This window comes from Jaculus jaculus, chromosome 12, assembly GCF_020740685.1.
Source record: "Jaculus jaculus isolate mJacJac1 chromosome 12, mJacJac1.mat.Y.cur, whole genome shotgun sequence".
In the NCBI taxonomy this organism is placed as follows: Eukaryota; Metazoa; Chordata; class Mammalia; order Rodentia; family Dipodidae; genus Jaculus; species Jaculus jaculus.
Window position 1 is genome coordinate 51931552 of NC_059113.1, and position 16172 is coordinate 51947723.

The window sequence follows — 16172 nt, forward strand, 5'->3', positions numbered from 1 at the left end:
GAGATTTTTCTTGAGATTTATAATCATTTTCATACATAAATAAACCACTAGCTTTTGCTTGATAGGCTGCCAAAACAAACATATCCTATTAATTTGGCAAATGGGTCATGACAAAAATTTCAACTTGTAATTCCCGTTAATTACATAGATGGTTCAAAATATTTTGATTTGTAGTCTTATTATCTAACATCCTTAAAGATTTATTAAGCACACTTAAGTGATTTTACATAGATACACATTTCAGAAAAAGCCCTAATAACCACTTTTCCCAAAATGAGGCCATCAAGTCAGGCACTAACAGATAGCAGGAAGAAAAACAAGTATTAATCCAACATAAAAAGACACTGTCAACTATTCAGTTTAGTCCCCTGGTTCAATTTATATTTCTGCCCTTGTAGGCCTGGTGTGACCAATGCCAGCCCAGGTTTTTAAACCCTATGGTACTTTTAGACAACATATGTAAATTTACAGTATACAATTTGGATTCACCGTGCATGAATACTTTGTGTGTAACATTTAATAAGCTCAATCTACATCCAGAATAATTTACGTGAAAGGAAAATATTTATTTAAACAGAGCTCAATGGGGTAACCATGGTATCATCAGAGTGCATCCAAAGGAAAAAAGGGAGGAAGGGCCAACTGAAACTCAGCAGCACTCCCACACCTTTACTGTTTGATCTACACTGATAGTAACCACATAGGGTGCCGTCTTGTGAAAATCCAAGGAGGTAACAAAGTGTTCATGCGCATTGAGGGTCTTCATGCATCATTTGTTCTTGTAATCCCATACATGTAGAGTCTTGTCATCAGCACAACTCAAAATAAACTTCCCCCCAGAAAGTAACAGAACTCCATGTACCCAATTATCATGACCCACAGAGTCATAAGGCACATGCCAGTACTAACATCCCACATCTTAAAGTTTTGTCTCTGGATCCAGATAGCAAGAACAGCCCAGGCTTGCTACTTTTTTTTGTCTCAGATCCTGTTGCTTCAGAGATGGAAGAATATGAACTTTCTGGAGCCCAGGAACTGCATTCTACCACATGTTCATGTTCTCAGAGCTCAGCTTTGCATTCCTTGTTTGCTACAACCCATCCACGCACAGTCTGATCATTGGAACAGCTGGCTATCAGAGTGCCATCCTGATTTGGCCACACCATACATACCCATTCTCTGTGTCCTGTGAATGTCTTCACACAGTAGCCATTTGCACTTCCCACATTTTTATACTTTTATCCCTTGAGAGCAGACACTATATGATCTCCATTAGTCATGATGGCTACTGAAGAGACATTATGGTCATGGCCATGCATGGTCCTGATGCATTCAAAGCCCTGAAAATCCCATAGTTTAATGGTCATATCTGCAGAACAGGAAGCCAGAAGCTTGCCACCATGGTCAAAGGATATGTCCTGTACAGAGTCCATATGCCCCTTAAGAGTTCGTTCAAAATCTCCAGTCTCATAATCCCACACCTGTGAAGCCCAAGAACCCATGTTCGACCCTCCAGATCCTTCATAAGCCAGATGCACGAAGATGAAGTAAGTGCAAGGTCGCACATTCACAGTAAGTGGCACAAGCATATGGAGTTCAACTGCAGTGGCTGAGGCCCTAGAGTGCCAATTTGCTCCCCCCTCTATAAAAAAAATTGCACTGGGGAGGCAGAGGTAGGAGAATCACTGTGAGTTCAAGGCCATCCTGAGATTAGACAGTAAATTCCAGGTCAGTCTGAGCTAGAGTGAAACCCTACTTCGAAAAAACAAAATAAATAAATAAACAACAAAAAAAATCAAAATAAAAAAATTAACTAGTGCCAGACATGGTGGTTCACACCTTTAAGCAAAAAGAAAAAATTAAAAAATAAGCCAGGTGTGGTGGTGCACACCTTTAACCCCAGCACTCAGGGGGTAAGATAGCTAATGTGTGTGTATAAAATATATATATGTATGTATGTGTATATATATTATATTATACATTATTGACAAATTCTATACTTATAGACAACAAACCACGGTATTTCTCCTCCCTCCCTTCCCCCATTTTCCCCTTCATAACTCTGCTCTCTGTCATATCCCCTCCCTCTCTCCATTTGTCTCTCTTTTAATTTGATGTCATCATCCTTTTCTCCTATTATGAGGGTCTTGTGTGGGTATAGCTAGGAACTGTGGGGTCTTGGATAGCGAGTCCAAATTCTGTGTGGACAGTTGTATATAAGAAGTACCCTTCCTTTGGCTCTTACATTCTTTCTGCCACCTCTTCTGCAATGGACCCTGAGCCTTGAAGGGTGCAAGATGTTTCAATGCTGGACACTCCTCTGTCCCTTCTTCTCAGCATTACATTGCCTTTTGGGCCATCCCTGTGGTCATCGCCATCTGTAAAGAGAAGTTTCCCTAAACCAGAAGTGAGAGTAGCATTAATATATGAGTATGAACATTAAGGATAGTGCTTTCAAGGCAATTTGGTGAGAGTAATATATGCATTTACCCAGAGAAGAGCAGGCATTATACCCCTAAGGCTCATGACCTCCCCTGCCATAGGCTTTTGATTAGGTTTTCAGTACCAGCCATGTATTCCCTCCCATAGAGTGGGCCTTCACTCCAATTAGAGAGCAGTTGGTTTCCCCCAGACCAGACATGCCACCATTGCACTCGTTAGACATGCCACCATTGCACTCGTTCAGTCATTTGGCCTGTCTTCAGGTTTCCAGTGTCCTCTGTTTTCACTGCTGATGACTTCTGCCTTCCAAAAGACTGCATACAGTGCAGCATTTTCCAGCTTTCAGTTGGCTGGTCCACAGGGAGAAGGTTTTCTGCTCAGCAACAACTTGATTTCTCATTGACTTTGCTGCTCGGGCATGTGAAGTCTTCAGCAATAGGGTCTTACCATCTCTTTTTCACAGGGAACCAAGGGCCTTGGCAATAACTTATAATATTTTGGAGGCAACAGGGACCTCCCTGGCCAACAACTCACTGGAAGGCATCCCATCAAGGCACTAAAAATTTTGTAGTAGCAATCTATGGCTTCTGGCCATCATTTAAGAAAGTAAATTTTCGCCGGGCGTAGTGGCGCATGCCTTTAATCCCAGCACTTGGGAGGCAGAGGTAGGAGGATTGCCATGAGTTCAAGGCCACCCTGAGATGACAGAGTTAATTCCAGGTCAGCCTGGACCAGAGTGAGACCTTACCTCGAAAAACCAAAAAAAAAAGAAAGTAAATTTTCATATGTCTTATTCAGAATATCTTGAATTTTGATTGACCCTCCCCCCACCTTTCTTTTATACAATCTCTTCCCCTGACCTTGGTTAGGCCTTTTCCCTCCCTGTAATCTGTTCTTCTACTTACATATATACTATACCATCCTCTTAAGACCTTCGCTCTCCTCTCTCCCTTATATCCTTTTACTAGCTTATGGGCTTTGGTACTGATTTTTGGTTCTAGATCACACACAAGTCTATACCTTTGTAACTAGGATCCACATATAAGAGAGGACATGCAACATTTGGCTTTCTGGGCCTGGGTTACCTCACGTAGTATAATCCTTTTCAGATCCATCCATTTCCCTGCAAATTTCATAATTTCATTTTTCTTTACTGCTGAATAGAACTCCATTGTGTAGAGGTATAACACATATTTCTTATCCATTCATCTGTGAATGGATATCTAGGCTGGTTCCATTTTCTAGCTGTTGTGAATAGAGCAGCAATAAACATGGTTGTGCAAGTATCTCTAAGGTAGTGAGAAGAGTCATTAGGCTATATACCTAGAAGTGCTATATCTGGGTCATATGGCAAATCTACTTTTAGCTCTCTCAAGAACCTCCACAGTGATTTTCACAATGGCTGTACGAGACTACATTCCTACCAACAGTGCAATAGGGTTCCCCTTTTACCACATCCTCACCAACATTTATTGTCATTTGTTTTCTTGACGGTAGCCAGTCTGACAGGAGACAGATGGAATCTCAAGGTAGTTTTAATTTTCATTTCCCTGATGGCTAAGGATAGAGAACACTTTTAGATGTTTATATACCATCTGTATTTCTTCCAGTGAGAGCTCTGTTTAGTTCCATAGCCCATTTTTTGATTGGGTTGTTTGATTTCTTATTGTTCTATTTTTTTTTTGAGTTCTTTGTATATTCTGGTTATTAATCATCTGTCAGATGTGTAGCTGGCAAAGATTCTCTCCCATCCTGTAGGTTGTCTCTTTGCTCTATTCACAGTGTCCTTTGCTGTACAAAAGCTTTGTAATTTCATGAGATCCCTGTAGTTTATTAGTGGTTTTATTTTCTGAACAATTGGGATTATATTCAAGAAGACATTACCTATGCTGATATGATTTGTCTCTTCTCTCTTTCTTATGGTAAATTTGCTAAGAATTTATCAATCTTGTTTATCCTTTCAAAGAACCAACTCCTTATTTCATTGTTTCTTTGGATTTCCTTTTTTGTTTGTTTGTTTCTATTTCATTAATTTCTGCCCTAATCTTTATGATTTCTTCTTGTCTACTGATATTTGGTTTGCCTTGTTCTTTTATCAAGGCCTTCTGGTAGAGCATTAAATTGTTTATTTGTGAACTCTCTAATTTCTTAATACAGGCACTTAGAGCTATAAATTTCCCTTTTAGGACTGCCTTCATTGTGTCCCAAAGTTTTGGCGATGTTGTATTATCATGATCATTTGATTCTACGAATTTATTGATTTCCTTTTTGATTTCTTCAATGACCCATTGAGCATTCAATAGTGTACTGTTTAGTCTCCATGAATTTCTGTATGCTCTGTAGTTTTTCTTGTTGCTGACTTATAGTTTAATCCTATTGTGGTCAGATAGAGTACAAGGGATTATTTCAATTTTCCTAAGTTTGTTGAGATTTGCTTTGTGTCCTAATATATGGTCTATTTTGGAGAGTGTTCCATGTACTGCTGAGAAAAATGTATATTCTGCAGCATTTGGATGGAATGTTCTGTAGATATCTGTTAGGTCCATTTATTCCATGACATCATTAAATTCAGATGGCTCTCTATTTATTTTTTGCCAGGATGACCTGTCAATTGATGAGTGTGGGGTATTGAAGTCTCCCACTACAATTGCATTTGATGTTATCTGTGACCTTAAGCCTAATAATGTTTGATTGATGAAACTGGGAACCCCCATGTCAGGTGCATATATGTTGAGGATTATAATGTCCTCCTGCTGGAGTGTTCCTTTAATCAGTATAAAATGGCCTTCTTTATCTTTCCTCACTAATGTTAGTTTGAAGTGTATCCTGTCAGATATTAGGATAGCAACCCCTATCTAGGCCCATTTGCTTGAAATACCATTTTCTATCCTTTCACCCTAAGGTGGTGTCTATCTTTTATTGAGAGATGAACTTCCTGGAGGCAACATGTGTCAGGATCCTGCCTTTTAATCCAGTCTGCAAGCCTGTGTCTTTTGGATGGTTCATTGAGGCCATTGATATTAAGAGTTATTATTGAAAGGTCTGCATTTATTCTTGTCAGCTGTGAGGTAGAGATTTCTGTTCTGAATTGGGTTCCAGGTCAACCTGGATCTGGACCAGAACCTGCCCCCAATAATGACAGAAGCAAAAAACAAAGGCCCTATATATATGAAAGCACCAAAGGCAACAATATTCAACCCCCAAATACAGGTTATTTGAAAATGGTAAGGCCAACCAAGAATATATACCCCAAAACCGGCCCTGACAAGGAAAGAGAAATCAGCTTTTGCAGTGCAGGCCTGTGTACCTGTTTTGTTTTTGGTTGTTGTTTGTTTGTTTCTTTGCTTGTCAGTCAGCCTCATTAACTTTTGGTGTGGCTACCAATCTCACCAATGCTGAGTGCCAGCCTCGATCCCTCCATGATGTGCTGTGCAGCTGTACCTCTGATCTGCTCTGCTGGCTGCGCTGCCCCTGGGGGCTGAATGCTGTGGTCTGAGGTTGTGATGGTGGGTGATGGAGAATTCAGACATCCAGAGTTCCTCACACTTTCAGTAGCTCTTTAGTTGATCTCAGCTGTAAGAAGGCTGATGAAGTTGAAAAATCTGTTTCTTTGTCTCTGTTGCTGCTGCCTCTGCCTGTTGGCAGAACTGCGCTGGGCAGGCATGCAGATCATGGGCCGGAGTACCTCAGTGGCACTCTAGCCATTTTCCTCCTTTCTGGTGGATCTTGGTTTCTCTGGCTTCTCCGCTGTGTCTAAGAATAACCTATACTCCTTCACTTTTCAAAAGAAGAGTGTATTTTGCTTAAGTCCCTCCTTAGGCTGGTTTGGCTTGGCTCCTAAGCCACCATTTTACCCAGAACGACTCCCTGTGCTGGTTTTTATTGACTGTGTATATTGCTCAGTTGAATTTTAGAAATTGCCAGTAAAATTCTCTACCCATCCTACTAGAACACTTGAATAGCAGGCAAACTCAGCATCTAGGATTATTTCTGTAGCTGAACTAGACTGCAAGAGCTACACTTGGCACCTTAAACTCCTACTCTGAAGGTACATAAAGTTGGACTTCCAAACCTAAAAGCACCTCAGATTACTAGAAAACTCAAGTGTGGTAGTTTGATTCAGGTGTGCCCCATAAACTTAGGTGTTCTGCATGCTAGATTCCCAGCTGATGGAGATTTGAGAACTAACACCTCCTGGAGGCAGTGTGTTTTGGGGGGATGGGCTTATGGGTGTCATAGCCAGTTTCCCCAAGCCAATGTTTGGCATACTCTCCTGTTGCTATTGTCCACCTTATGTTGGCTAGGAGGTGATGTCCACCCCTCTGCTCGTGCCATCATTTTCCCCTGCCATCATGAAGCTTCTCCTCGAGCCTGTAAGCCAAAATAAACCTCCTTTTCACACAATCTGTTCTTGGTTGGGTAATTTCTACCAGCAATGTGAACCTGACTGCAACAGTAAAGTGGTACTGAGGAGTGGGATTGCTGCTAGACCCCTGACTATGTGGTTTTGGCCTCTTGGAGATGATTTTCAAGAGGAATGTAGAAGGATTTGAAACCTTGCCTAAGAAATGCCTTGCAGTGCTGTAAGTACAGCTTGATGGACTATTCTGGTCAGAATTGAAAGGCCTGAGTGCAATAAGAACTATGGACTGTGAGGTTTGGCTTATGAGGGTGAGAAAGAGCTTTGCCCGGACTGGGCCAGCAGTTTGTGTGAGGCTTGCTGTTATGCCCGTGTCCTGAGAAGTTGTGCATAGAAATGAACTGGTATGAGAAGAGGGATATGGTACAGAAAGAAAAATCTTTGGGTGAACTGCTGCCCATTCAGCTGCAACTGAGGGATTACAATCTTTGAGATTGGGCCAGCTGACCTGTACTAGGCAACCAAAGAATGTAGACTCTTGAATGGGTCTGAATGCTCATGGAGTGTCCTATTCTTCAAAGTCTGCTTTATTTCCCCCATGGATTAACAAATTGGCACCCTACCTGGTATTGTAGAGTATAAGAAATGCTGGACAGAGGGTCATTGAGTTTGCAACATGGTCTTGTGTTCTGGAAATGGCCATGGACAGTGTGAAGCAGGTTTGCTGGATGCCTGCATGGAGACCCCATAGGGCCATGAGGATTAACCGTGGATTGCGGCGGAGACCCTGTGGAGATGCCATGACCACAAGATGGCTGCTAAGGAAAGCTGCCAGCCCCGATGAAGTTTTCCAGGACTATGAGTAGCCTAGTTGGAGGGGCAGAATTGGAATGCTGGTTAGAATTATCAGACCTGGACATTTGTCACTGGCTAGAGTTGTTGGACTTGGAGTTACAGTTCCATGTTTGCCCTGGTTGTTTTAAATCTTGTATTGGCTGAATGTTTCTTTGCTATGCCTAATGCCATCTTCTGCAGTGTGAACGTTTATTCTGTGCCATTATGGGTTTTTTGAGGTTATTTTTTAGTATTATGGCTCAGTTAAAAGATCTTGGACTATGGGGATGTATGAATATCATTGGAATTGATAAAAACTAAAGTTAGATGAATGCATTGCATTTTATATCATGTATGGTTATCAGTTTATGGGGGCCGGGGGCAAAATGTGATGTTTTGATTCAGGTGTCCCCCATAAACTTAGGTGTTGTGAATTCTAGGTTCCCAGCTGATAGAGATTTGGGAATTAATGCCTCCTAGAGGCAGTGTATTATAGGGGGTGGGCTTATAGGTGTTATAGCCAGTGTTCCCTTGTCTGTGTTTGGCACACTCTCTTGTTGCTACAGCACACCGCATGTGGGCCAGGGGGTGATGTCCACCTCTGCTCATGCCATCATTTTCCCCTGCCATCATGAAGCTTCCCCTAAAGCCTGTAAGCCAAAATGAACCTCTTTTTCCCACAAGCTGCTCTTGGTCAGGTGATTTCTACCAGCAATGCGAATCTGACTGCAACAGGGACCATTGTAGAAAAGGTGGTAGTGATGTGGGAAATTAAGACTCACAGAACCAGCACCAGAGACTGAGTGGAAAGTCAGGTTGTTTTCACACCAGCATGGGCCCAGGGTAATATCCTCCAAAGCATGGACCCCAAGGAGTTATGACTCAGAGTTTATATGCCTTACCTTGAGCTATTCATAAATGTTAGTTTTCAGAGCTCAGAGTCCCAGCCTAATGCCAGAGACTTTAAATATGTGATAACTGTGTTTTATAAAAACAGAAAAAAAAATAGTAATCAAGTAGTGGGCAGATGTCTGCAGTTGTACTATGGAAATAAAAAGCATAAGATGATTTACAATAGGGGCTGCAGTACAGATTGTGGCCTTGACAGTGCAAAAACTTCAGCATCATTCAGCCCAAAAGAGTATGCAGTATAGGACATGACTTTCAGAGTAGGGCCTTCTAAATTTCCTTTCTCCAATTTCCACCCCACCCCACCCCCTTTGGTTTCTTTTATAGATGACTTTAAAAGACATCATTCATCTCTGTATCATTGATATTAAACCTGTGGTAGCCCCAAAGAAGCATCTGAAACTTTAGAGCTTCTAGGTAGAAGGAGGCAAATATAGTTTGGAGATTTAGATATCCTCAGGTCTGGTAAGGCAGGGAGTCTGATTTTTCTCATGGCTTTTGGTGGCGTTTGTACTACATAATGGGCATTTTCCAGTACAACATGGCTTGATAGAACAGACTGTTAAAATTCCAGTCATGCTCTCTGCCATTACGTAAGGCATGTTCCATTAACAGAGATGGGGTGTTAATAGAGGTATATCTTTTACAACCATCTGGGTGTTGCGAACTAACCAGCAATCGGACTTATTAGCCAACCTTGACCACTGGCTTAAAGAAGGGGCCCATGGGTGTCCAGTCTGACCTGTGAGGAAAAGGCAAATGGCTGTAAGAAGCACACAATACTCATAATATGTCCTCTGCAACTATATAAAGCATAACTATGGCTATTTTTTTTTTCTAACAAACTCCAGTACTGTGGGGCCATTGCCCCCAATCCTATGATAATACCAGTAGCAGGACCACTCTCAATCCGAGATGGATGGGGTGGCATCATGACCAAGACCCAAAAGTATCCCATGTAGAATTCCTCTATGCATAGACCAGTTGGCCTCCAGGTTTGCAACTGGAGCAAGGCTGTAGATTCCTCAAATTTCAGCTGTGTATTGATCCACCAGCCTCCACTGTAGCTAAGAGGGTGATGAGTGTGGAGAAGGACTAGAAGGGGATTCTCAGGGTTTCTGGTCTGTCACTGTCCACCTGACTGACTGATCAGATGGAGCAGCTGTCTTCACTGTGGTGTGGTGAATCCAGACCCCTATACCTGTAACTTTTAAAGCAGTGGGAGTCCCTTACAGATGTCCTTCAGGGGTTCCTTGTACTAGTCTTTCATCCACATAAGGGCCCTAGTTTACAAGAGTGTATGGGATTACTTAAAGGTTAAGAAAGTCTCTTTAGCATCCACCTATGTACCTGAGCTATTGTGAAGGCTAGGAGCTTTAGCTGAGTGTGGATTCCTAAATTTTCCATTTCCCTCCTATCTCCTGGGATCTGTTATCAGAGGAGGGGGTCTGTCTCACAGAATCTCACAGGGTGAGAGCCTGGTGTCAGCTGGGGGAGAGCATTTTGCCCTCAGAAGTACCATGAGCAATACAGCATTCCAGGATAACTGGGTATCCTGACCGAATTTAAGGCCTGTTTTAGACTCTAGTTGATGTACTTAATTGTCCTTGATCCCTAAGGTTGGTAGGCTGCCTAAAGGTTCCATTTTATCCTTAGTGTCTTGGTGAGTCCTTGAGTGACTTCTTTTCTGTCCATCAAGGCAATTACAGTATGTGGAACTTTGACATTTAACCTTTGATATCAACTCAGTTTATCACCTTTTCCTATTAGGAGAACTGTAGCTCCTAGTGGTCTCAGTAGCGGGGGGGGGGGGTGGCTACCTAGCTGCGACTGAGTCCAACTGTTTAGATAGATAGGTTATCAGTCACTGCTAGGGCCCAAAGCTTTGGATCAGGACTCCCAGTGTAATTGTTTTTTTGGTTTTTTTTTTTTATGAACAAACAGGTTGAATTCCCAAGTTACATCAGAAAGTCCCGAAGTGAGGCCTCTTTCTTTAATAAGGACTTTTTGTAGTTAAAAAAAAAAAAAAAGTTTCTTCCATTGCAGAAGAGGTGGCAGAAATAATGAAAGGAATGCAGATGCTGTTAAATGCACTGGAATGGAGAGGTTTCACCACACCAGAAGGTGAGGGGCGCTTTATCCTTCTGGCCCTACAATTCTCCCATCATTCATTCTCTCCTGCCTCAATTTCCCATTCTGAGTCTTTGGAAGGCAGCTATGCTCAGCACTATATCACCAACAACACTCTGAGCCTTTGAACCCTTAATGTTAAGGGTTGCAGACTGAATGTGGTGGCTCATGCCTTTAGTTCCAGCAGTCCAGAAGCTGAAGTAGGAGCATAACCATGAGTTTGAATCCAGCTTGAGCTACAGAGTGGGTTCTAGTCAGCCTGGGCCAGCGTGAGACCTTGACTTGAGAATAAAAACAGGCTTGAGGGCTAGAGAGATGGCTTAGCAGTTAAGGCATTTGCCTGCAAAGCCAAGGACCCAGGTTTGATTCCCAAGGAACCACGTAAGCCAGATGCATAAGGTGGCACATGCATCTGGAGTTCGTTTGCAGTGGCTGCAGGTCCTGGTGTGTCCATTCTCTCTCTGTCTGTCTCTCTTCTCTCTCTCTCCCTATCTCTCTCTGCTTGCAAATAAATATATAAAAATAAAAATGAATATTTAAAAAAAAAACAGGCTTGAGGGATGGCTCGTGTTTAAGACTCTTTCCTGTAGATCTTAATGACCTGGGTTTGATTCCCCAGTATCCATGTAAAACCAGATGCACAAAGCTGTGCAAGCTTCTGGAGCATCACCTAGAAGCCCTAGGGTACACATTCATTCCCTCTTTCTTCCCCTTGCCAGTAAACAAGTGAGTCTGGCCCACAAGTGACTTTGTATGGGTTCTGAGGAATTGAACATAGGCCAGCAAACTTTTCAAGCAAGTGCCTTTAACCACTGAGTCATCTCCCTAGCCCCCAAAATCGAAATCCAGGGGAAAATGGTACCCCACAATAAAAAAAATCTATACAAAATTAAGTGAATATATGATGGGAATTAGAAACTAAAACCATTTTTTCAAACATTAAAATGAGTAAAAACACTGCTAAAAATGCAGCAAAGGGGAAATTCACAAGGGTCAAGAAGGAGATGAGGGCTGGAGAGATTTGCCAGTGATTAAGGTGCTTACTTGCAAAGTTTAACAACCCAGATTTGATTCCCTAGTACCCATGAAACAATGGATGCACAAGGTAGCACACCATCTAGAGTTCATTTGAAGTGACTGGAGGCCCTGGCACACCCATTCTCATCTTCTCTGTCTCTCTCTCTTTTCTCTGAGTCTCTCTGTGTTTGCAAATAAATTTATTTATTTATTTAAGCATTGTGGGACTTCCGATTAAGATGGCAGTGTAGGTACCACGCCAAAGCAGCCTAGGGGGGCAAAAGACCAAAAAAACTCAGCAAAATACACACTTTTACTAAAAAGTGAGGTGTATAGGAAATTGAAGCAGCAGCGGAGAAGTAGAAGAGTTCCAGAGCATCCAGAGCCTGCACAGGCGGGAAAAGCAGCTCTAGCAGCTCGGCCAACCGCCGCGACCGCGGCGCACCAGAAAGCCGCCAGGCTCGACTCCAGCCGCAGGAAAAGCCAGGTGCAGGTGCTTCCCCTCACACCGCGCTCTCCGCAACTCGGGAAATGTGAGGGGAGAGCGGCAGTGAGCAGCAGAGGAGCAGACTGCGAGGAAGAAGAACGCTGGGAGCAGGAGAGAACCAGAGCAGCTGCGGCTCCCTCCCTTCCCCCACTGCCTGAGCCCAGCTCCGGTGAACAGAGAAGTGGCCCAGGACCCGGCCACGCCAACTTGGGCTGACAGCGGGACCCAAGCAGGAGCAGAGTTCGGCAGCAACATCAGCGGCTCCAGCACCGGTAACAGCAACCACAGCAGCAGCAGACCCAGGAGTGGCAGCAGCGGCAGACTTGGCAGCAGCAGCTTCAGGGGGAGCAGTGGCAGTGGACACAGCAGCAGCAGCTTCAGCAGCAGTGGTGGCTACAGCAGTGGCAGCTACAGCAGCAGCAGAGGCAGCAGCAGCTGTGGGTCCAGCAGCAACACCTTCAGCAGCAGTGGCTACAGACCCAGCAGGGGCAGCTTGAGCAGCAGCAGTTCCAGCAGCAGGGGTGCTGATCTGCAGGGCCACACTTGCCAGGCTCGGTTTGCCCCACAGGAAAAGCAAGTGCCCAGCTCCAGAGATCAGAACAGCAGCCCGACGACCCAGGCAGCAACTTGACTGAGACCAAAATCATCTAGAGGTAACTGGGATTGCACCAGGTAAGGGTCTCACTTGGTCACAAGCTGACTTGGATCCCTCAACAGACCAGAAATCTTAACCTCTTTGTTGATAGAGGATCTGGTCGTTATAATAACTACTCTTGCATACATACTCGGGGCTGTTTTTGATTGAATGTGTACAGTGTTTAGTTAAATTTTAGAATCTACCTGTATTTTATTCCACTCAGCCTGCTTGAATACTCCTATAGCAGGGAAACTCAACCCCTAAGAACATCTTTGTAGATACTCTGAGAGTCTTAAGAGCCACACCTAACACCTTAAGGTCCTACCCTGAAAATATATCACATCAAATCAATTGATACAGCTAAGAATACACAGCTAGCTAGAAAATCCAAGCATTAACTTAATCCAAGATGCAAAAATATATACATTATAACACAAGAAACACTAAAAAGCAAGACGATATAAATCCACCTAAAAGTATTAATGCATCAGAAATGTCCTCCAGTGAGAAAGAGTTAGAGGAAATGTCTGAGAAAGAGTTCAAAAGAATGATTATAAATATGTTCAAAGAGGTCAAGGAACACATCAAAACAATCAAAGAGGAAATCAAAGGAATCAAAGAAGATGCAGGACACCAATTTAATGAAATAAAGAAGGCAATACAAGACATAAATAAGCAAATAGAAATAATAAAGAAAAACCAGTCAGAATTACTAGCAATGAAGAACACAGTTAATGAAATAAAAAACTCTGTAGAAAATCTCACCAGTAGAATGGATGAGGGAGAGGACAGAATATCTAAGCTAGAAGACCAGGTGGCAGACCTAATGCAGTCCAACAAAGAGAAAGACAAACTTATAGAAAAGTATGAGTGGGAATTTCAAGATATTCGGGACACTATGAAAAGATCCAATATAAGAATTCAGGGCATAGTAGAAGGAGAAGAACTCCACTCCAGAGGCATAGTAGGCGTCCTCAACAAAATCATAGAAGAAAATTTCCCCCAAATTGGGAAAGAGGTGCCAATGCAGATACAGGAAGCCTTTAGAACCCCAGCCAGACAAAACCCAGAAAGAACCTCTCCTCGCCATATTATAATCAAACTTCCAAACACACACACCAAAGAAAAAATATTGAAAGCAGTTAGAGAGAAAAATCAAGTTACCTACAAAAGCAAGCCCATCAGGATTACAGCAGATTATTCAACACAAACTTTTAAAGCCAGAAGGGCTTGGAGTGATATATTCCAAGTTCTGAAAGATAACAACTGTCAACCAAGGTTATTTTATCCTGCAAAGTTATCCACTCAAATAGATGGAGAAATAAAGATATTCCATGACAAAAGCAGGTTAAAGGAGTATTTGAAGACAAAACCAGCTCTACAGAAAATACTTGATAGAATCCTCCATGCTGAAGAAAAGGAAAAGCACACATATAAGGAACCTAGAAAAAACAAGCAATACTCAAATACTAGTTAACAGAAGAAAGCGCAGGTAGAACCAGAAACACACACACACACACAAAAATGGCAAACATAAATACACACCTTTCAATAATATCTCTTAATATCAACGGCCTCAATGCCCCAACCAAAAGACATAGATTTGCAGACTGGGCTAAAAAGCAGGATCCTACAATTTGTTGTCTCCAAGAAACTCACCTTTCTATAAAGGATAGACATTATCTTAGGGTGAAAGGTTGGAAGACGGTGTTTCAAGCAAATGGGCCTAGAAAACAAGCAGGGGTTGCTATCCTAATATCAGACAGGGTAGACTTTAGTCCGACGTTGGTCAAGAAAGATAAGGAAGGTCACTTTATATTGATTAAGGGCACACTCAAACAGGAGGACATTACAATCCTAAACATATATGCACCTAACATGGGGGCTCCCAAATTCATCAAACAAACACTATTAGAACTAAGGTCACAGATAACACCAAACACAGTGGTGGTGGGTGACTTTAACACCCCACTCTCATCAATTGACAAGTCATCCCGGGAAAAAATAAACAGAGAAGCAACTGGACTAAATGAGGTCATAGAAGGAATGGACTTAACAGATATATACAGGACATTTCATCCAAAGGCTGCAGATTATACATTCTTTTCAGCAGCACATGGAACATTCTCTAAAATAGACCATATATTAGGACACAAAGCAAATCTTAACAAATTCAGGAAAATTGAAATAATTCCTTGCATTCTATCTGACCACAATGGAATTAAACTACAAATCAGTAGCAAGAAAGGCTATAGAGCATACACAAAATCATGGAAACTAAACAATACACTACTAAATGATGAATGTGTCAATGAAGAAATCAAAAAGGAAATCAAAAAATTTATAAAGTCAAATGATAATGAGAACACAACATACCAAAATCTCTGGGACACAATATTTAAGCATTGTGGCACATGCTTTAAATCCTAGCACGCAGGAGGTAGAGGTAGGAGGATTCCCATAAGTACAAGGCCACCCCAAAACTACATAAGTAATTAAATAAGGGATGGAGGGTTTGCTTAGTGGTTAAGGCATTTGCCTGCAAAGCCAAAGGACCAGGTTCAATCCTCTAGGATCCATGTTAGCCAGATGCACAGGGGGGCACATGTGCATGGTGTTCATCTGCAGTGGCTGGAAGCCCTGGTGTGCCTATATTCTCTCTCTCTCTTTCTCTCTCTCTCTCTTCTTCTTCTTCCCTCCCTTTTTCTATGTCAAATAAATAAATAAATATATTAAAATAAATAAATAATATTGGGACTTCTGGTTAAGATGGTGGGGTAGGAACCATGCCAAGCAGCCTAGGGAAGGAAAAGAAAATCAGCAAAATACACTCTTCTACTAAATAAATACACTTTTCCTACCAAACAAAAAATTAAGATGTATAAGAAATTATCAACCACAGCAGAGATATAGGAGAGATCCAGAGCATCTACAGGCCACAGAAGTAGGCAGAAGCAGCTCCAGCAGTGGCAGCACCAGGTCTGAATGGCCACAGCCGCCAGGCTCAGACTGGACCACAGTAAAAGCCAGGTGAGGGGATCCTTTATTCACATCAGCCTCCTCACAAACTCAAGAAATGTGAATAGGAGGACAGCAAGGACTAGTGGAGTGGCTCGTAAGGAATAGGATCACAAGGACCAGCAGGAGAATTGTGGCCACCATCCATAGCCTCCCCTCCCCCTACTGCCAGCCCAAGTGTCAGGAAGCACCAGAGCCCTGGGGAAGGGAACAAACCTACATAGCTTCTGGTACAGGCAATCATAGCAGTGACCTACTGACCAAGCCAGACTACCTGAGCCCACAGCACAGCAAAGAGGGACCCAAGTGGGCACACAGCATAACTGAAACCAAAGCCA

At 42.5% G+C, this 16172-nt stretch overlaps 1 pseudogene; it reads right to left on the reverse strand.

Moving 5' to 3' along the window:
• Nucleotides 1–649: 649 nt before the first annotated feature.
• LOC123453590 lies at nucleotides 650–1502 on the reverse strand (annotated as a pseudogene).
• Nucleotides 1503–16172: the final 14670 nt, after the last annotated feature.